Source organism: Ambystoma mexicanum, unplaced genomic scaffold (genome assembly GCF_040938575.1).
Source record: "Ambystoma mexicanum isolate Mex_15411 unplaced genomic scaffold, UKY_AmexF1_1 Mex_scaf46, whole genome shotgun sequence".
Taxonomy (NCBI): domain Eukaryota; kingdom Metazoa; phylum Chordata; class Amphibia; order Caudata; family Ambystomatidae; genus Ambystoma; species Ambystoma mexicanum.
The window spans coordinates 685,690-701,778 of NW_027182462.1; the positions used below are offsets into that span (position 1 = coordinate 685,690).

Below are 16,089 nucleotides of genomic sequence, written 5' to 3' on the forward strand. Positions count from 1 at the left end.
AGCCGACCTTCCCCACAGACTATTCAGACACCTTGCGCTTGTGGCTTTGTTATAGGCCCGAATCCATTGGTAAAAGGTTGCACAGGTAGAATGTGCAATATCAGTTCCTATTCAACAATGTTCAAGAAAATTACCATTTGGAGGCCCTGATGAGGATCGAACTCACGACCCCTGGTTTACAAGACCAGTGCTCTGCCACTGAGCTACAGAGCCCCTCAGGTTACGACGCATAACAGCAACACAACGAGCACACAACATGATGTTTACTGGGTAGACATATTTGAAGGGTGTGTGAGAATGTATGTATATGATTGTGATTTGACCTGTTTTTTTCTGGCCGATTTTTTGAGGAGCAGCTAATTTGTGCGTATTCCGTGCAATTTTAGGGTGACTAATGAGGAGATGTGATGCGTGAAAGTTGAAAAAAACATGTACATGGCAGCAGAGAGACAATATGGATATTACCTTTGCTTTTTTAAATTTCTATCCGGATTCTGGCTCAAAGGGTAGTCAAGCACAGCAGATTGCATTCCTGCCAGTAACACGACAACCTTGTTTGTGTCCTTCTTAATCAACTAACATGCATATTTTCACTTTTGTCTGTATGTTCTTTGAAAGCCAATGGCAATGGTGCTTAGAGCAATGCAGATGTTTAAAAAAGATTTCAAAAGTTAAAATCGACAAAGGTGGGATTCGAAACCACGCGTGTACAGCAGATTAGCAGTCCATCGCCTTAACCACTCGGCCACCTCGTCTACAGGGATTATGTTAGGCATTCAAGTCTTTACAGGTAATAACACAAACATCTTCAAAATAGAACCACAATGCGTTCCTTGTTGAGGTACATCCAGCCGTTTGCAGGAAAACTGCCTCACTTGCTGTTGAGAAAAATTCATCAAAGTCCTGGGGTGTTTATAGGCATCGCCAAGATGACATTGGGAGGTGTTTCAATTGACACGTGTTGAATATGAGGAAGAGCATCATGCTGGCTCCAGTGGCACTGCCTGCAGCATGACAAAAATGTAGAAGGGACATTTGACTGCACCATTGGCTGAACATCAGTGGCAAAGTGTATATCAGGCTAAAAGGTAAGCTCCAGTGGCACAATATGGGCACTACAAGGCACCCATAATTTGGTGTCAGCTAAAAAGACAATGCCAGAGCTTGTGGGTGCTTTTGTACACTTGTGTGTGTGTTTGTGGGTGTAGTTTCATGTCGAAAACCAAAACACAGCAGCTCCAGTGGCGCAATCGGTTAGCGCGCGGTACTTATACAGCAGTACATGCAGTGAGCAATGCCGAGGTTGTGAGTTCAAGCCTCACCTGGAGCAACTTTGGAACTTTTTACTAATTCACCTCAAAACTGAATTATTGAACCAATAAATGTTCTGGACATTTTTTGGTTCACCTCAAGGTTTCCTTGATTGTCAGTTAATGTTGTATGACAGCTCCTCTGCCTTTTAGACATGGAATACTCATTGCAAGTTATTTATGGGGTGTTTGCGCTTTAAATACAGCTACGGAGGGTTTTTGAAAATAGAACAGAAAATAAAAAATGTCAACTGTTATTATACTCCATTTTCTGCTGAGCACCACTTACGGAAGACATTTGTAAAGGTAGAAAAAGGGTTACTGGAGTAGGATCCAGGAGACAATATCAACTTACAAAGAATAATGTTGTCTATTTACTGCATTATCGCCTTTGAAGCAAACCTCTGAGAATAAATACCCTTTCACTAATCAGGCAGTCACTTTGATAAAATCAAGCAGAACAAGGATGCTGATAGGAACTCGCCTCATTTGCATATGGGCTAGGGCTTCTGGGAGCCATGAGAATTAGGAGTTGAAGGTTTTGCAGATCGAGATTGCTAAAGGGCTGGGCATTTGCACAGACCTCTCCATGCCTGATTGGTGCCGAAGGTTAGTTGCAAGTGGTCCCCTGCTCACCCTACCTTACACAGGGCCATGCCCAGTTAGGCCCCTCAGGGCTAGGCCCGGCAGGGCTAAGCCCGGCGTTCGTCAGGCGAAGTGCCTGGACCCCTGCTCATCATACCTCAGAATCTGGTCTAGCTATTGCAGACATGGGGAATGGTGCTTATATCCCATTGACAGCGCCCACAAGCTGCATACTAATAGCCAATGATGTGTGAATGCGGTCAGGGTAGCAGACATATAGAACAATTGGGTGGGTTCGCTTCCGAACTGGATGCACAGGAGCAGGAGAGAATGGCTGTTGGCGATGTATGCAACTTGCTCTGCGTGAACACATCTACCGACCCCTTCCCCTACACACACGGGCACATACACACACACACACACACATAGCCATTGGAGCTATGCAGAGCTAATCAGAAAGATTGGTAATCATTAGAACATGAAAGATATGTGTTCATTTTTTATTAAACTTGTGGACTCCCGCAGAAACGGAGGGACTCACATCTCTAATTGAGGCTTGCTTACCTCTATACAAATGTGTTTGCTGGCTGTCTTTCTTCAACTGGTATGTGCGGTTGTGTCTGTCTTTGTCTTTCAACACGCCTGGCACGTTTACATTATCAAAGAGATGATTGTATGGAGATGGGGAACACCCCTCCGTTGCATTGTGAACTTGAACAGTCTTTTCACCAAAGCAGCTACATGCGACATTGCAAGGTTTTTGTCAGTCTTTGCCTGAAAACATTAGGCCTTCCTCTCGAACTCTATTTCACTCCTTCTGTGGAAGACTTCAATTATGAGGATGCATCCCGTCATAAAAGGTTCTCTGTAGATGGTGCAACTCTGGCTTCTCTTCCCCGTGCTTTTTGAAAATAATCCGCCCAAGGCCCTGATGAGGTTTGAACTCATGACCCCTGGTTTACGAGACCAGTGCTCTGCCACTGAGCTACAAGGCCACCTGCTGCTTGCTCACAGCCAACAACAGAAAGTGCAAAGAAACCATGGTTTTTACCTAGGTAGATCTCCAGGTATATGAATTTCTGGTTGTGTAAAAATGGCTGTATATCTCTGCATGTGTTCAGTACGTCATCATACATCTGATTTGCGAAAGCGTGTGTGCTTATGTTGGTGATACATTGTCGGTATGCGTTTGAGTATGTACTTTTACGGGTATGTATGTATTGAGTAGGATGCTGAACAGGTTCATGAGTTTAGATAGCAGGTCAGAATGATGGCAAAAGGAACATGTAAAAGGCAGACAACTAAAAGAAAAAAGAATTTGGGATGTAAGCTTGGGAGTTTACTAACTGCGCTGATTTTGGCTCCTATAATAGTAAAGAATGGAAACCTACGAGGAAAGTCTTTGACTAATTTCATTCTCCGCCTGCACCAATGAACTTATTTTTACATCTCTATTTCCATATCTGTACTCATTCCTGTCTTTCACAGGGAGGTTGAAAGACTTTGGTCTATGTTTAAATGCAGACTATAAAGAAAAAATACGACGAAGGTGGGATTCGAACCCACGCGTGCAGAGCACAATGGATTAGCAGTCCATCGCCTTAACCACTCGGCCACCTCGTCTGTTTGGGAACGGTGCTCGAATCCCATGCTTAAAGAAGAGATAAAACAATGGTGGTGCAAAGTCAGTGAAAAATAGATCATGTTTGTCATAATAGAAACAAGATCGTTGACTCGTTCTTCCTTACCCGGCCATTGATAGATAAACACATCAAGTTGAAGTTCAGAAAAATATAACTAGAGCTCCTGGAGGGTTCACAACACTAATCCAGAGGAAGGTGCTTGAGCTTCCGTATGGCACACCATTAGTAGTAAAACCAGCATAACGCAAGCTCCAGTTTCCCAGTGTTTGGCATCATTCAACGTTTCCAGCCAAGATCAAAGTTCAGATGCTGCTGCTTCCTGTGATGTCATTGAATTTAAATAGTGAGTGATGGCAATAACCCTTTTCCAATTAAATTTTGCCACATCAACGTCCCTGAAAATAGAGAAAGGCGTGCAACCCAGAACCGCTGTACTGTTCAATAGAGTAAGGGCTTCACCGTGATCATCTGCATCTGTCATCACAAAATTATCAAGGTCTTTTTCTTGAAGAAATTAGGTCCAGAAAGCCGACCTTCCCCACAGACTATTCAGACACCTTGCGCTTGTGGCTTTGTTATAGGCCCGAATCCATTGGTAAAAGGTTGCACAGGTACAATGTGCAATATCAGTTCCTATTCAACAATGTTCAAGAAAATTACCATTTGGAGGCCCTGATGAGGATCGAACTCACGACCCCTGGTTTACAAGACCAGTGCTCTGCCACTGAGCTACAGAGCCCCTCAGGTTACGACGCATAACAGCAACACAACGAGCACACAACATGATGTTTACTGGGTAGACATATTTGAAGGGTGTGTGAGAATGTATGTATATGATTGTGATTTGACCTGTTTTTTTCTGGCCGATTTTTTGAGGAGCAGCTAATTTGTGCGTATTCCGTGCAATTTTAGGGTGACTAATGAGGAGATGTGATGCGTGAAAGTTGAAAAAAACATGTACATGGCAGCAGAGAGACAATATGGATATTACCTTTGCTTTTTTAAATTTCTATCCGGATTCTGGCTCAAAGGGTAGTCAAGCACAGCAGATTGCATTCCTGCCAGTAACACGACAACCTTGTTTGTGTCCTTCTTAATCAACTAACATGCATATTTTCACTTTTGTCTGTATGTTCTTTGAAAGCCAATGGCAATGGTGCTTAGAGCAATGCAGATGTTTAAAAAAGATTTCAAAAGTTAAAATCGACAAAGGTGGGATTCGAAACCACGCGTGTACAGCAGATTAGCAGTCCATCGCCTTAACCACTCGGCCACCTCGTCTACAGGGATTATGTTAGGCATTCAAGTCTTTACAGGTAATAACACAAACATCTTCAAAATAGAACCACAATGCGTTCCTTGTTGAGGTACATCCAGCCGTTTGCAGGAAAACTGCCTCACTTGCTGTTGAGAAAAATTCATCAAAGTCCTGGGGTGTTTATAGGCATCGCCAAGATGACATTGGGAGGTGTTTCAATTGACACGTGTTGAATATGAGGAAGAGCATCATGCTGGCTCCAGTGGCACTGCCTGCAGCATGACAAAAATGTAGAAGGGACATTTGACTGCACCATTGGCTGAACATCAGTGGCAAAGTGTATATCAGGCTAAAAGGTAAGCTCCAGTGGCACAATATGGGCACTACAAGGCACCCATAATTTGGTGTCAGCTAAAAAGACAATGCCAGAGCTTGTGGGTGCTTTTGTACACTTGTGTGTGTGTTTGTGGGTGTAGTTTCATGTCGAAAACCAAAACACAGCAGCTCCAGTGGCGCAATCGGTTAGCGCGCGGTACTTATACAGCAGTACATGCAGTGAGCAATGCCGAGGTTGTGAGTTCAAGCCTCACCTGGAGCAACTTTGGAACTTTTTACTAATTCACCTCAAAACTGAATTATTGAACCAATAAATGTTCTGGACATTTTTTGGTTCACCTCAAGGTTTCCTTGATTGTCAGTTAATGTTGGATGACAGCTCCTCTGCCTTTTAGACATGGAATACTCATTGCAAGTTATTTATGGGGTGTTTGCGCTTTAAATACAGCTACGGAGGGTTTTTGAAAATAGAACAGAAAATAAAAAATGTCAACTGTTATTATACTCCATTTTCTGCTGAGCACCACTTACGGAAGACATTTGTAAAGGTAGAAAAAGGGTTACTGGAGTAGGATCCAGGAGACAATATCAACTTACAAAGAATAATGTTGTCTATTTACTGCATTATCGCCTTTGAAGCAAACCTCTGAGAATAAATACCCTTTCACTAATCAGGCAGTCACTTTGATAAAATCAAGCAGAACAAGGATGCTGATAGGAACTCGCCTCATTTGCATATGGGCTAGGGCTTCTGGGAGCCATGAGAATTAGGAGTTGAAGGTTTTGCAGATCGAGATTGCTAAAGGGCTGGGCATTTGCACAGACCTCTCCATGCCTGATTGGTGCCGAAGGTTAGTTGCAAGTGGTCCCCTGCTCACCCTACCTTACACAGGGCCATGCCCAGTTAGGCCCCTCAGGGCTAGGCCCGGCAGGGCTAAGCCCGGCGTTCGTCAGGCGAAGTGCCTGGACCCCTGCTCATCATACCTCAGAATCTGGTCTAGCTATTGCAGACATGGGGAATGGTGCTTATATCCCATTGACAGCGCCCACAAGCTGCATACTAATAGCCAATGATGTGTGAATGCGGTCAGGGTAGCAGACATATAGAACAATTGGGTGGGTTCGCTTCCGAACTGGATGCACAGGAGCAGGAGAGAATGGCTGTTGGCGATGTATGCAACTTGCTCTGCGTGAACACATCTACCGACCCCTTCCCCTACACACACGGGCACATACACACACACACACACATAGCCATTGGAGCTATGCAGAGCTAATCAGAAAGATTGGTAATCATTAGAACATGAAAGATATGTGTTCATTTTTTATTAAACTTGTGGACTCCCGCAGAAACGGAGGGACTCACATCTCTAATTGAGGCTTGCTTACCTCTATACAAATGTGTTTGCTGGCTGTCTTTCTTCAACTGGTATGTGCGGTTGTGTCTGTCTTTGTCTTTCAACACGCCTGGCACGTTTACATTATCAAAGAGATGATTGTATGGAGATGGGGAACACCCCTCCGTTGCATTGTGAACTTGAACAGTCTTTTCACCAAAGCAGCTACATGCGACATTGCAAGGTTTTTGTCAGTCTTTGCCTGAAAACATTAGGCCTTCCTCTCGAACTCTATTTCACTCCTTCTGTGGAAGACTTCAATTATGAGGATGCATCCCGTCATAAAAGGTTCTCTGTAGATGGTGCAACTCTGGCTTCTCTTCCCCGTGCTTTTTGAAAATAATCCGCCCGAGGCCCTGATGAGGTTTGAACTCATGACCCCTGGTTTACGAGACCAGTGCTCTGCCACTGAGCTACAAGGACACCTGCTGCTTGCTCACAGCCAACAACAGAAAGTGCAAAGAAACCATGGTTTTTACCTAGGTAGATCTCCAGGTATATGAATTTCTGGTTGTGTAAAAATGGCTGTATATCTCTGCATGTGTTCAGTACGTCATCATACATCTGATTTGCGAAAGCGTGTGTGCTTATGTTGGTGATACATTGTCGGTATGCGTTTGAGTATGTACTTTTACGGGTATGTATGTATTGAGTAGGATGCTGAACAGGTTCATGAGTTTAGATAGCAGGTCAGAATGATGGCAAAAGGAACATGTAAAAGGCAGACAACTAAAAGAAAAAAGAATTTGGGATGTAAGCTTGGGAGTTTACTAACTGCGCTGATTTTGGCTCCTATAATAGTAAAGAATGGAAACCTACGAGGAAAGTCTTTGACTAATTTCATTCTCCGCCTGCACCAATGAACTTATTTTTACATCTCTATTTCCATATCTGTACTCATTCCTGTCTTTCACAGGGAGGTTGAAAGACTTTGGTCTATGTTTAAATGCAGACTATAAAGAAAAAATACGACGAAGGTGGGATTCGAACCCACGCGTGCAGAGCACAATGGATTAGCAGTCCATCGCCTTAACCACTCGGCCACCTCGTCTGTTTGGGAGCGGTGCTCGAATCCCATGCTTAAAGAAGAGATAAAACAATGGTGGTGCAAAGTCAGTGAAAAATAGATCATGTTTGTCATAATAGAAACAAGATCGTTGACTCGTTCTTCCTTACCCGGCCATTGATAGATAAACACATCAAGTTGAAGTTCAGAAAAATATAACAAGAGCTCCTGGAGGGTTCACAACACTAATCCAGAGGAAGGTGCTTGAGCTTCCGTATGGCACACCATTAGTAGTAAAACCAGCATAACGCAAGCTCCAGTTTCCCAGTGTTTGGCATCATTCAACGTTTCCAGCCAAGATCAAAGTTCAGATGCTGCTGCTTCCTGTGATGTCATTGAATTTAAATAGTGAGTGATGGCAATAACCCTTTTCCAATTAAATTTTGCCACATCAACGTCCCTGAAAATAGAGAAAGGCGTGCAACCCAGAACCGCTGTACTGTTCAATAGAGTAAGGGCTTCACCGTGATCATCTGCATCTGTCATCACAAAATTATCAAGGTCTTTTTCTTGAAGAAATTAGGTCCAGAAAGCCGACCTTCCCCACAGACTATTCAGACACCTTGCGCTTGTGGCTTTGTTATAAGCCCGAATCCATTGGTAAAAGGTTGCACAGGTACAATGTGCAATATCAGTTCCTATTCAACAATGTTCAAGAAAATTACCATTTGGAGGCCCTGATGAGGATCGAACTCACGACCCCTGGTTTACAAGACCAGTGCTCTGCCACTGAGCTACAGAGCCCCTCAGGTTACGACGCATAACAGCAACACAACGAGCACACAACATGATGTTTACTGGGTAGACATATTTGAAGGGTGTGTGAGAATGTATGTATATGATTGTGATTTGACCTGTTTTTTTCTGGCCGATTTTTTGAGGAGCAGCTAATTTGTGCGTATTCCGTGCAATTTTAGGGTGACTAATGAGGAGATGTGATGCGTGAAAGTTGAAAAAAACATGTACATGGCAGCAGAGAGACAATATGGATATTACCTTTGCTTTTTTAAATTTCTATCCGGATTCTGGCTCAAAGGGTAGTCAAGCACAGCAGATTGCATTCCTGCCAGTAACACGACAACCTTGTTTGTGTCCTTCTTAATCAACTAACATGCATATTTTCACTTTTGTCTGTATGTTCTTTGAAAGCCAATGGCAATGGTGCTTAGAGCAATGCAGATGTTTAAAAAAGATTTCAAAAGTTAAAATCGACAAAGGTGGGATTCGAAACCACGCGTGTACAGCAGATTAGCAGTCCATCGCCTTAACCACTCGGCCACCTCGTCTACAGGGATTAGGTTAGGCATTCAAGTCTTTACAGGTAATAACACAAACATCTTCAAAATAGAACCACAATGCGTTCCTTGTTGAGGTACATCCAGCCGTTTGCAGGAAAACTGCCTCACTTGCTGTTGAGAAAAATTCATCAAAGTCCTGGGGTGTTTATAGGCATCGCCAAGATGACATTGGGAGGTGTTTCAATTGACACGTGTTGAATATGAGGAAGAGCATCATGCTGGCTCCAGTGGCACTGCCTGCAGCATGACAAAAATGTAGAAGGGACATTTGACTGCACCATTGGCTGAACATCAGTGGCAAAGTGTATATCAGGCTAAAAGGTAAGCTCCAGTGGCACAATATGGGCACTACAAGGCACCCATAATTTGGTGTCAGCTAAAAAGACAATGCCAGAGCTTGTGGGTGCTTTTGTACACTTGTGTGTGTGTTTGTGGGTGTAGTTTCATGTCGAAAACCAAAACACAGCAGCTCCAGTGGCGCAATCGGTTAGCGCGCGGTACTTATACAGCAGTACATGCAGTGAGCAATGCCGAGGTTGTGAGTTCAAGCCTCACCTGGAGCAACTTTGGAACTTTTTACTAATTCACCTCAAAACTGAATTATTGAACCAATAAATGTTCTGGACATTTTTTGGTTCACCTCAAGGTTTCCTTGATTGTCAGTTAATGTTGTATGACAGCTCCTCTGCCTTTTAGACATGGAATACTCATTGCAAGTTATTTATGGGGTGTTTGCGCTTTAAATACAGCTACGGAGGGTTTTTGAAAATAGAACAGAAAATAAAAAATGTCAACTGTTATTATACTCCATTTTCTGCTGAGCACCACTTACGGAAGACATTTGTAAAGGTAGAAAAAGGGTTACTGGAGTAGGATCCAGGAGACAATATCAACTTACAAAGAATAATGTTGTCTATTTACTGCATTATCGCCTTTGAAGCAAACCTCTGAGAATAAATACCCTTTCACTAATCAGGCAGTCACTTTGATAAAATCAAGCAGAACAAGGATGCTGATAGGAACTCGCCTCATTTGCATATGGGCTAGGGCTTCTGGGAGCCATGAGAATTAGGAGTTGAAGGTTTTGCAGATCGAGATTGCTAAAGGGCTGGGCATTTGCACAGACCTCTCCATGCCTGATTGGTGCCGAAGGTTAGTTGCAAGTGGTCCCCTGCTCACCCTACCTTACACAGGGCCATGCCCAGTTAGGCCCCTCAGGGCTAGGCCCGGCAGGGCTAAGCCCGGCGTTCGTCAGGCGAAGTGCCTGGACCCCTGCTCATCATACCTCAGAATCTGGTCTAGCTATTGCAGACATGGGGAATGGTGCTTATATCCCATTGACAGCGCCCACAAGCTGCATACTAATAGCCAATGATGTGTGAATGCGGTCAGGGTAGCAGACATATAGAACAATTGGGTGGGTTCGCTTCCGAACTGGATGCACAGGAGCAGGAGAGAATGGCTGTTGGCGATGTATGCAACTTGCTCTGCGTGAACACATCTACCGACCCCTTCCCCTACACACACGGGCACACACACACACACACACACACATAGCCATTGGAGCTATGCAGAGCTAATCAGAAAGATTGGTAATCATTAGAACATGAAAGATATGTGTTCATTTTTTATTAAACTTGTGGACTCCCGCAGAAACGGAGGGACTCACATCTCTAATTGAGGCTTGCTTACCTCTATACAAATGTGTTTGCTGGCTGTCTTTCTTCAACTGGTATGTGCGGTTGTGTCTGTCTTTGTCTTTCAACACGCCTGGCACGTTTACATTATCAAAGAGATGATTGTATGGAGATGGGGAACACCCCTCCGTTGCATTGTGAACTTGAACAGTCTTTTCACCAAAGCAGCTACATGCGACATTGCAAGGTTTTTGTCAGTCTTTGCCTGAAAACATTAGGCCTTCCTCTCGAACTCTATTTCACTCCTTCTGTGGAAGACTTCAATTATGAGGATGCATCCCGTCATAAAAGGTTCTCTGTAGATGGTGCAACTCTGGCTTCTCTTCCCCGTGCTTTTTGAAAATAATCCGCCCGAGGCCCTGATGAGGTTTGAACTCATGACCCATGGTTTACGAGACCAGTGCTCTGCCACTGAGCTACAAGGCCACCTGCTGCTTGCTCACAGCCAACAACAGAAAGTGCAAAGAAACCATGGTTTTTACCTAGGTAGATCTCCAGGTATATGAATTTCTGGTTGTGTAAAAATGGCTGTATATCTCTGCATGTGTTCAGTACGTCATCATACATCTGATTTGCGAAAGCGTGTGTGCTTATGTTGGTGATACATTGTCGGTATGCGTTTGAGTATGTACTTTTACGGGTATGTATGTATTGAGTAGGATGCTGAACAGGTTCATGAGTTTAGATAGCAGGTCAGAATGATGGCAAAAGGAACATGTAAAAGGCAGACAACTAAAAGAAAAAAGAATTTGGGATGTAAGCTTGGGAGTTTACTAACTGCGCTGATTTTGGCTCCTATAATAGTAAAGAATGGAAACCTACGAGGAAAGTCTTTGACTAATTTCATTCTCCGCCTGCACCAATGAACTTATTTTTACATCTCTATTTCCATATCTGTACTCATTCCTGTCTTTCAAAGGGAGGTTGAAAGACTTTGGTCTATGTTTAAATGCAGACTATAAAGAAAAAATACGACGAAGGTGGGATTCGAACCCACGCGTGCAGAGCACAATGGATTAGCAGTCCATCGCCTTAACCACTCGGCCACCTCGTCTGTTTGGGAACGGTGCTCGAATCCCATGCTTAAAGAAGAGATAAAACAATGGTGGTGCAAAGTCAGTGAAAAATAGATCATGTTTGTCATAATAGAAACAAGATCGTTGACTCGTTCTTCCTTACCCGGCCATTGATAGATAAACACATCAAGTTGAAGTTCAGAAAAATATAACAAGAGCTCCTGGAGGGTTCACAACACTAATCCAGAGGAAGGTGCTTGAGCTTCCGTATGGCACACCATTAGTAGTAAAACCAGCATAACGCAAGCTCCAGTTTCCCAGTGTTTGGCATCATTCAACGTTTCCAGCCAAGATCAAAGTTCAGATGCTGCTGCTTCCTGTGATGTCATTGAATTTAAATAGTGAGTGATGGCAATAACCCTTTTCCAATTAAATTTTGCCACATCAACGTCCCTGAAAATAGAGAAAGGCGTGCAACCCAGAACCGCTGTACTGTTCAATAGAGTAAGGGCTTCACCGTGATCATCTGCATCTGTCATCACAAAATTATCAAGGTCTTTTTCTTGAAGAAATTAGGTCCAGAAAGCCGACCTTCCCCACAGACTATTCAGACACCTTGCGCTTGTGGCTTTGTTATAGGCCCGAATCCATTGGTAAAAGGTTGCACAGGTACAATGTGCAATATCAGTTCCTATTCAACAATGTTCAAGAAAATTACCATTTGGAGGCCCTGATGAGGATCGAACTCACGACCCCTGGTTTACAAGACCAGTGCTCTGCCACTGAGCTACAGAGCCCCTCAGGTTACGACGCATAACAGCAACACAACGAGCACACAACATGATGTTTACTGGGTAGACATATTTGAAGGGTGTGTGAGAATGTATGTATATGATTGTGATTTGACCTGTTTTTTTCTGGCCGATTTTTTGAGGAGCAGCTAATTTGTGCGTATTCCGTGCAATTTTAGGGTGACTAATGAGGAGATGTGATGCGTGAAAGTTGAAAAAAACATGTACATGGCAGCAGAGAGACAATATGGATATTACCTTTGCTTTTTTAAATTTCTATCCGGATTCTGGCTCAAAGGGTAGTCAAGCACAGCAGATTGCATTCCTGCCAGTAACACGACAACCTTGTTTGTGTCCTTCTTAATCAACTAACATGCATATTTTCACTTTTGTCTGTATGTTCTTTGAAAGCCAATGGCAATGGTGCTTAGAGCAATGCAGATGTTTAAAAAAGATTTCAAAAGTTAAAATCGACAAAGGTGGGATTCGAAACCACGCGTGTACAGCAGATTAGCAGTCCATCGCCTTAACCACTCGGCCACCTCGTCTACAGGGATTATGTTAGGCATTCAAGTCTTTACAGGTAATAACACAAACATCTTCAAAATAGAACCACAATGCGTTCCTTGTTGAGGTACATCCAGCCGTTTGCAGGAAAACTGCCTCACTTGCTGTTGAGAAAAATTCATCAAAGTCCTGGGGTGTTTATAGGCATCGCCAAGATGACATTGGGAGGTGTTTCAATTGACACGTGTTGAATATGAGGAAGAGCATCATGCTGGCTCCAGTGGCACTGCCTGCAGCATGACAAAAATGTAGAAGGGACATTTGACTGCACCATTGGCTGAACATCAGTGGCAAAGTGTATATCAGGCTAAAAGGTAAGCTCCAGTGGCACAATATGGGCACTACAAGGCACCCATAATTTGGTGTCAGCTAAAAAGACAATGCCAGAGCTTGTGGGTGCTTTTGTACACTTGTGTGTGTGTTTGTGGGTGTAGTTTCATGTCGAAAACCAAAACACAGCAGCTCCAGTGGCGCAATCGGTTAGCGCACGGTACTTATACAGCAGTACATGCAGTGAGCAATGCCGAGGTTGTGAGTTCAAGCCTCACCTGGAGCAACTTTGGAACTTTTTACTAATTCACCTCAAAACTGAATTATTGAACCAATAAATGTTCTGGACATTTTTTGGTTCACCTCAAGGTTTCCTTGATTGTCAGTTAATGTTGTATGACAGCTCCTCTGCCTTTTAGACATGGAATACTCATTGCAAGTTATTTATGGGGTGTTTGCGCTTTAAATACAGCTACGGAGGGTTTTTGAAAATAGAACAGAAAATAAAAAATGTCAACTGTTATTATACTCCATTTTCTGCTGAGCACCACTTACGGAAGACATTTGTAAAGGTAGAAAAAGGGTTACTGGAGTAGGATCCAGGAGACAATATCAACTTACAAAGAATAATGTTGTCTATTTACTGCATTATCGCCTTTGAAGCAAACCTCTGAGAATAAATACCCTTTCACTAATCAGGCAGTCACTTTGATAAAATCAAGCAGAACAAGGATGCTGATAGGAATTCGCCTCATTTGCATATGGGCTAGGGCTTCTGGGAGCCATGAGAATTAGGAGTTGAAGGTTTTGCAGATCGAGATTGCTAAAGGGCTGGGCATTTGCACAGACCTCTCCATGCCTGATTGGTGCCGAAGGTTAGTTGCAAGTGGTCCCCTGCTCACCCTACCTTACACAGGGCCATGCCCAGTTAGGCCCCTCAGGGCTAGGCCCGGCAGGGCTAAGCCCGGCGTTCGTCAGGCGAAGTGCCTGGACCCCTGCTCATCATACCTCAGAATCTGGTCTAGCTATTGCAGACATGGGGAATGGTGCTTATATCCCATTGACAGCGCCCACAAGCTGCATACTAATAGCCAATGATGTGTGAATGCGGTCAGGGTAGCAGACATATAGAACAATTGGGTGGGTTCGCTTCCGAACTGGATGCACAGGAGCAGGAGAGAATGGCTGTTGGCGATGTATGCAACTTGCTCTGCGTGAACACATCTACCGACCCCTTCCCCTACACACACGGGCACATACACACACACACACACACATAGCCATTGGAGCTATGCAGAGCTAATCAGAAAGATTGGTAATCATTAGAACATGAAAGATATGTGTTCATTTTTTATTAAACTTGTGGACTCCCGCAGAAACGGAGGGACTCACATCTCTAATTGAGGCTTGCTTACCTCTATACAAATGTGTTTGCTGGCTGTCTTTCTTCAACTGGTATGTGCGGTTGTGTCTGTCTTTGTCTTTCAACACGCCTGGCACGTTTACATTATCAAAGAGATGATTGTATGGAGATGGGGAACACCCCTCCGTTGCATTGTGAACTTGAACAGTCTTTTCACCAAAGCAGCTACATGCGACATTGCAAGGTTTTTGTCAGTCTTTGCCTGAAAACATTAGGCCTTCCTCTCGAACTCTATTTCACTCCTTCTGTGGAAGACTTCAATTATGAGGATGCATCCCGTCATAAAAGGTTCTCTGTAGATGGTGCAACTCTGGCTTCTCTTCCCCGTGCTTTTTGAAAATAATCCGCCCGAGGCCCTGATGAGGTTTGAACTCATGACCCCTGGTTTACGAGACCAGTGTTCTGCCACTGAGCTACAAGGCCACCTGCTGCTTGCTCACAGCCAACAACAGAAAGTGCAAAGAAACCATGGTTTTTACCTAGGTAGATCTCCAGGTATATGAATTTCTGGTTGTGTAAAAATGGCTGTATATCTCTGCATGTGTTCAGTACGTCATCATACATCTGATTTGCGAAAGCGTGTGTGCTTATTTTGGTGATACATTGTCGGTATGCGTTTGAGTATGTACTTTTACGGGTATGTATGTATTGAGTAGGATGCTGAACAGGTTCATGAGTTTAGATAGCAGGTCAGAATGATGGCAAAAGGAACATGTAAAAGGCAGACAACTAAAAGAAAAAAGAATTTGGGATGTAAGCTTGGGAGTTTACTAACTGCGCTGATTTTGGCTCCTATAATAGTAAAGAATGGAAACCTACGAGGAAAGTCTTTGACTAATTTCATTCTCCGCCTGCACCAATGAACTTATTTTTACATCTCTATTTCCATATCTGTACTCATTCCTGTCTTTCACAGGGAGGTTGAAAGACTTTGGTCTATGTTTAAATGCAGACTATAAAGAAAAAATACGACGAAGGTGGGATTCGAACCCACGCGTGCAGAGCACAATGGATTAGCAGTCCATCGCCTTAACCACTCGGCCACCTCGTCTGTTTGGGAACGGTGCTCGAATCCCATGCTTAAAGAAGAGATAAAACAATGGTGGTGCAAAGTCAGTGAAAAATAGATCATGTTTGTCATAAAAGAAACAAGATCGTTGACTCGTTCTTCCTTACCCGGCCATTGATAGATAAACACATCAAGTTGAAGTTCAGAAAAATATAACAAGAGCTCCTGGAGGGTTCACAACACTAATCCAGAGGAAGGTGCTTGAGCTTCCGTATGGCACACCATTAGTAGTAAAACCAGCATAACGCAAGCTCCAGTTTCCCAGTGTTTGGCATCATTCAACGTTTCCAGCCAAGATCAAAGTTCAGATGCTGCTGCTTCCTGTGATGTCATTGAATTTAAATAGTGAGTGATGGCAATAAC

The 16,089-nt window shown here is 43.5% G+C and overlaps 16 non-coding genes across 16 annotated transcripts; 4 read left to right on the forward strand and 12 right to left on the reverse strand.

Moving 5' to 3' along the window:
• Positions 1 to 141: 141 nt before the first annotated feature.
• On the reverse strand, positions 142 to 213 carry TRNAT-UGU (transfer RNA threonine (anticodon UGU)). Its single transcript has one exon. It is a non-coding gene; the product is annotated as a tRNA-Thr (tRNA).
• A 1,022-nt stretch (positions 214 to 1,235) lies between these two features.
• TRNAI-UAU (transfer RNA isoleucine (anticodon UAU)) lies at positions 1,236 to 1,330 on the forward strand. Its single transcript has 2 exons — positions 1,236 to 1,273; positions 1,295 to 1,330. It is a non-coding gene; the product is annotated as a tRNA-Ile (tRNA).
• A 1,488-nt stretch (positions 1,331 to 2,818) lies between these two features.
• TRNAT-CGU (transfer RNA threonine (anticodon CGU)) lies at positions 2,819 to 2,890 on the reverse strand. Its single transcript has one exon. It is a non-coding gene; the product is annotated as a tRNA-Thr (tRNA).
• Positions 2,891 to 3,436: 546 nt separating this feature from the next.
• On the reverse strand, positions 3,437 to 3,518 carry TRNAS-GCU (transfer RNA serine (anticodon GCU)). Its single transcript has one exon. It is a non-coding gene; the product is annotated as a tRNA-Ser (tRNA).
• A 687-nt stretch (positions 3,519 to 4,205) lies between these two features.
• Positions 4,206 to 4,277, reverse strand: TRNAT-UGU (transfer RNA threonine (anticodon UGU)). Its single transcript has one exon. It is a non-coding gene; the product is annotated as a tRNA-Thr (tRNA).
• Positions 4,278 to 5,299: 1,022 nt separating this feature from the next.
• Positions 5,300 to 5,394, forward strand: TRNAI-UAU (transfer RNA isoleucine (anticodon UAU)). The gene is made up of 2 exons: positions 5,300 to 5,337; positions 5,359 to 5,394. It is a non-coding gene; the product is annotated as a tRNA-Ile (tRNA).
• A 1,486-nt stretch (positions 5,395 to 6,880) lies between these two features.
• TRNAT-CGU (transfer RNA threonine (anticodon CGU)) lies at positions 6,881 to 6,952 on the reverse strand. The gene has a single exon. It is a non-coding gene; the product is annotated as a tRNA-Thr (tRNA).
• Positions 6,953 to 7,498: 546 nt separating this feature from the next.
• On the reverse strand, positions 7,499 to 7,580 carry TRNAS-GCU (transfer RNA serine (anticodon GCU)). Its single transcript has one exon. It is a non-coding gene; the product is annotated as a tRNA-Ser (tRNA).
• Positions 7,581 to 8,267: 687 nt separating this feature from the next.
• On the reverse strand, positions 8,268 to 8,339 carry TRNAT-UGU (transfer RNA threonine (anticodon UGU)). The gene has a single exon. It is a non-coding gene; the product is annotated as a tRNA-Thr (tRNA).
• Positions 8,340 to 9,361: 1,022 nt separating this feature from the next.
• TRNAI-UAU (transfer RNA isoleucine (anticodon UAU)) lies at positions 9,362 to 9,456 on the forward strand. The gene is made up of 2 exons: positions 9,362 to 9,399; positions 9,421 to 9,456. It is a non-coding gene; the product is annotated as a tRNA-Ile (tRNA).
• A 1,488-nt stretch (positions 9,457 to 10,944) lies between these two features.
• On the reverse strand, positions 10,945 to 11,016 carry TRNAT-CGU (transfer RNA threonine (anticodon CGU)). Its single transcript has one exon. It is a non-coding gene; the product is annotated as a tRNA-Thr (tRNA).
• A 546-nt stretch (positions 11,017 to 11,562) lies between these two features.
• Positions 11,563 to 11,644, reverse strand: TRNAS-GCU (transfer RNA serine (anticodon GCU)). Its single transcript has one exon. It is a non-coding gene; the product is annotated as a tRNA-Ser (tRNA).
• A 687-nt stretch (positions 11,645 to 12,331) lies between these two features.
• TRNAT-UGU (transfer RNA threonine (anticodon UGU)) lies at positions 12,332 to 12,403 on the reverse strand. The gene has a single exon. It is a non-coding gene; the product is annotated as a tRNA-Thr (tRNA).
• Positions 12,404 to 13,425: 1,022 nt separating this feature from the next.
• Positions 13,426 to 13,520, forward strand: TRNAI-UAU (transfer RNA isoleucine (anticodon UAU)). The gene is made up of 2 exons: positions 13,426 to 13,463; positions 13,485 to 13,520. It is a non-coding gene; the product is annotated as a tRNA-Ile (tRNA).
• Positions 13,521 to 15,008: 1,488 nt separating this feature from the next.
• Positions 15,009 to 15,080, reverse strand: TRNAT-CGU (transfer RNA threonine (anticodon CGU)). Its single transcript has one exon. It is a non-coding gene; the product is annotated as a tRNA-Thr (tRNA).
• A 546-nt stretch (positions 15,081 to 15,626) lies between these two features.
• On the reverse strand, positions 15,627 to 15,708 carry TRNAS-GCU (transfer RNA serine (anticodon GCU)). Its single transcript has one exon. It is a non-coding gene; the product is annotated as a tRNA-Ser (tRNA).
• Positions 15,709 to 16,089: the final 381 nt, after the last annotated feature.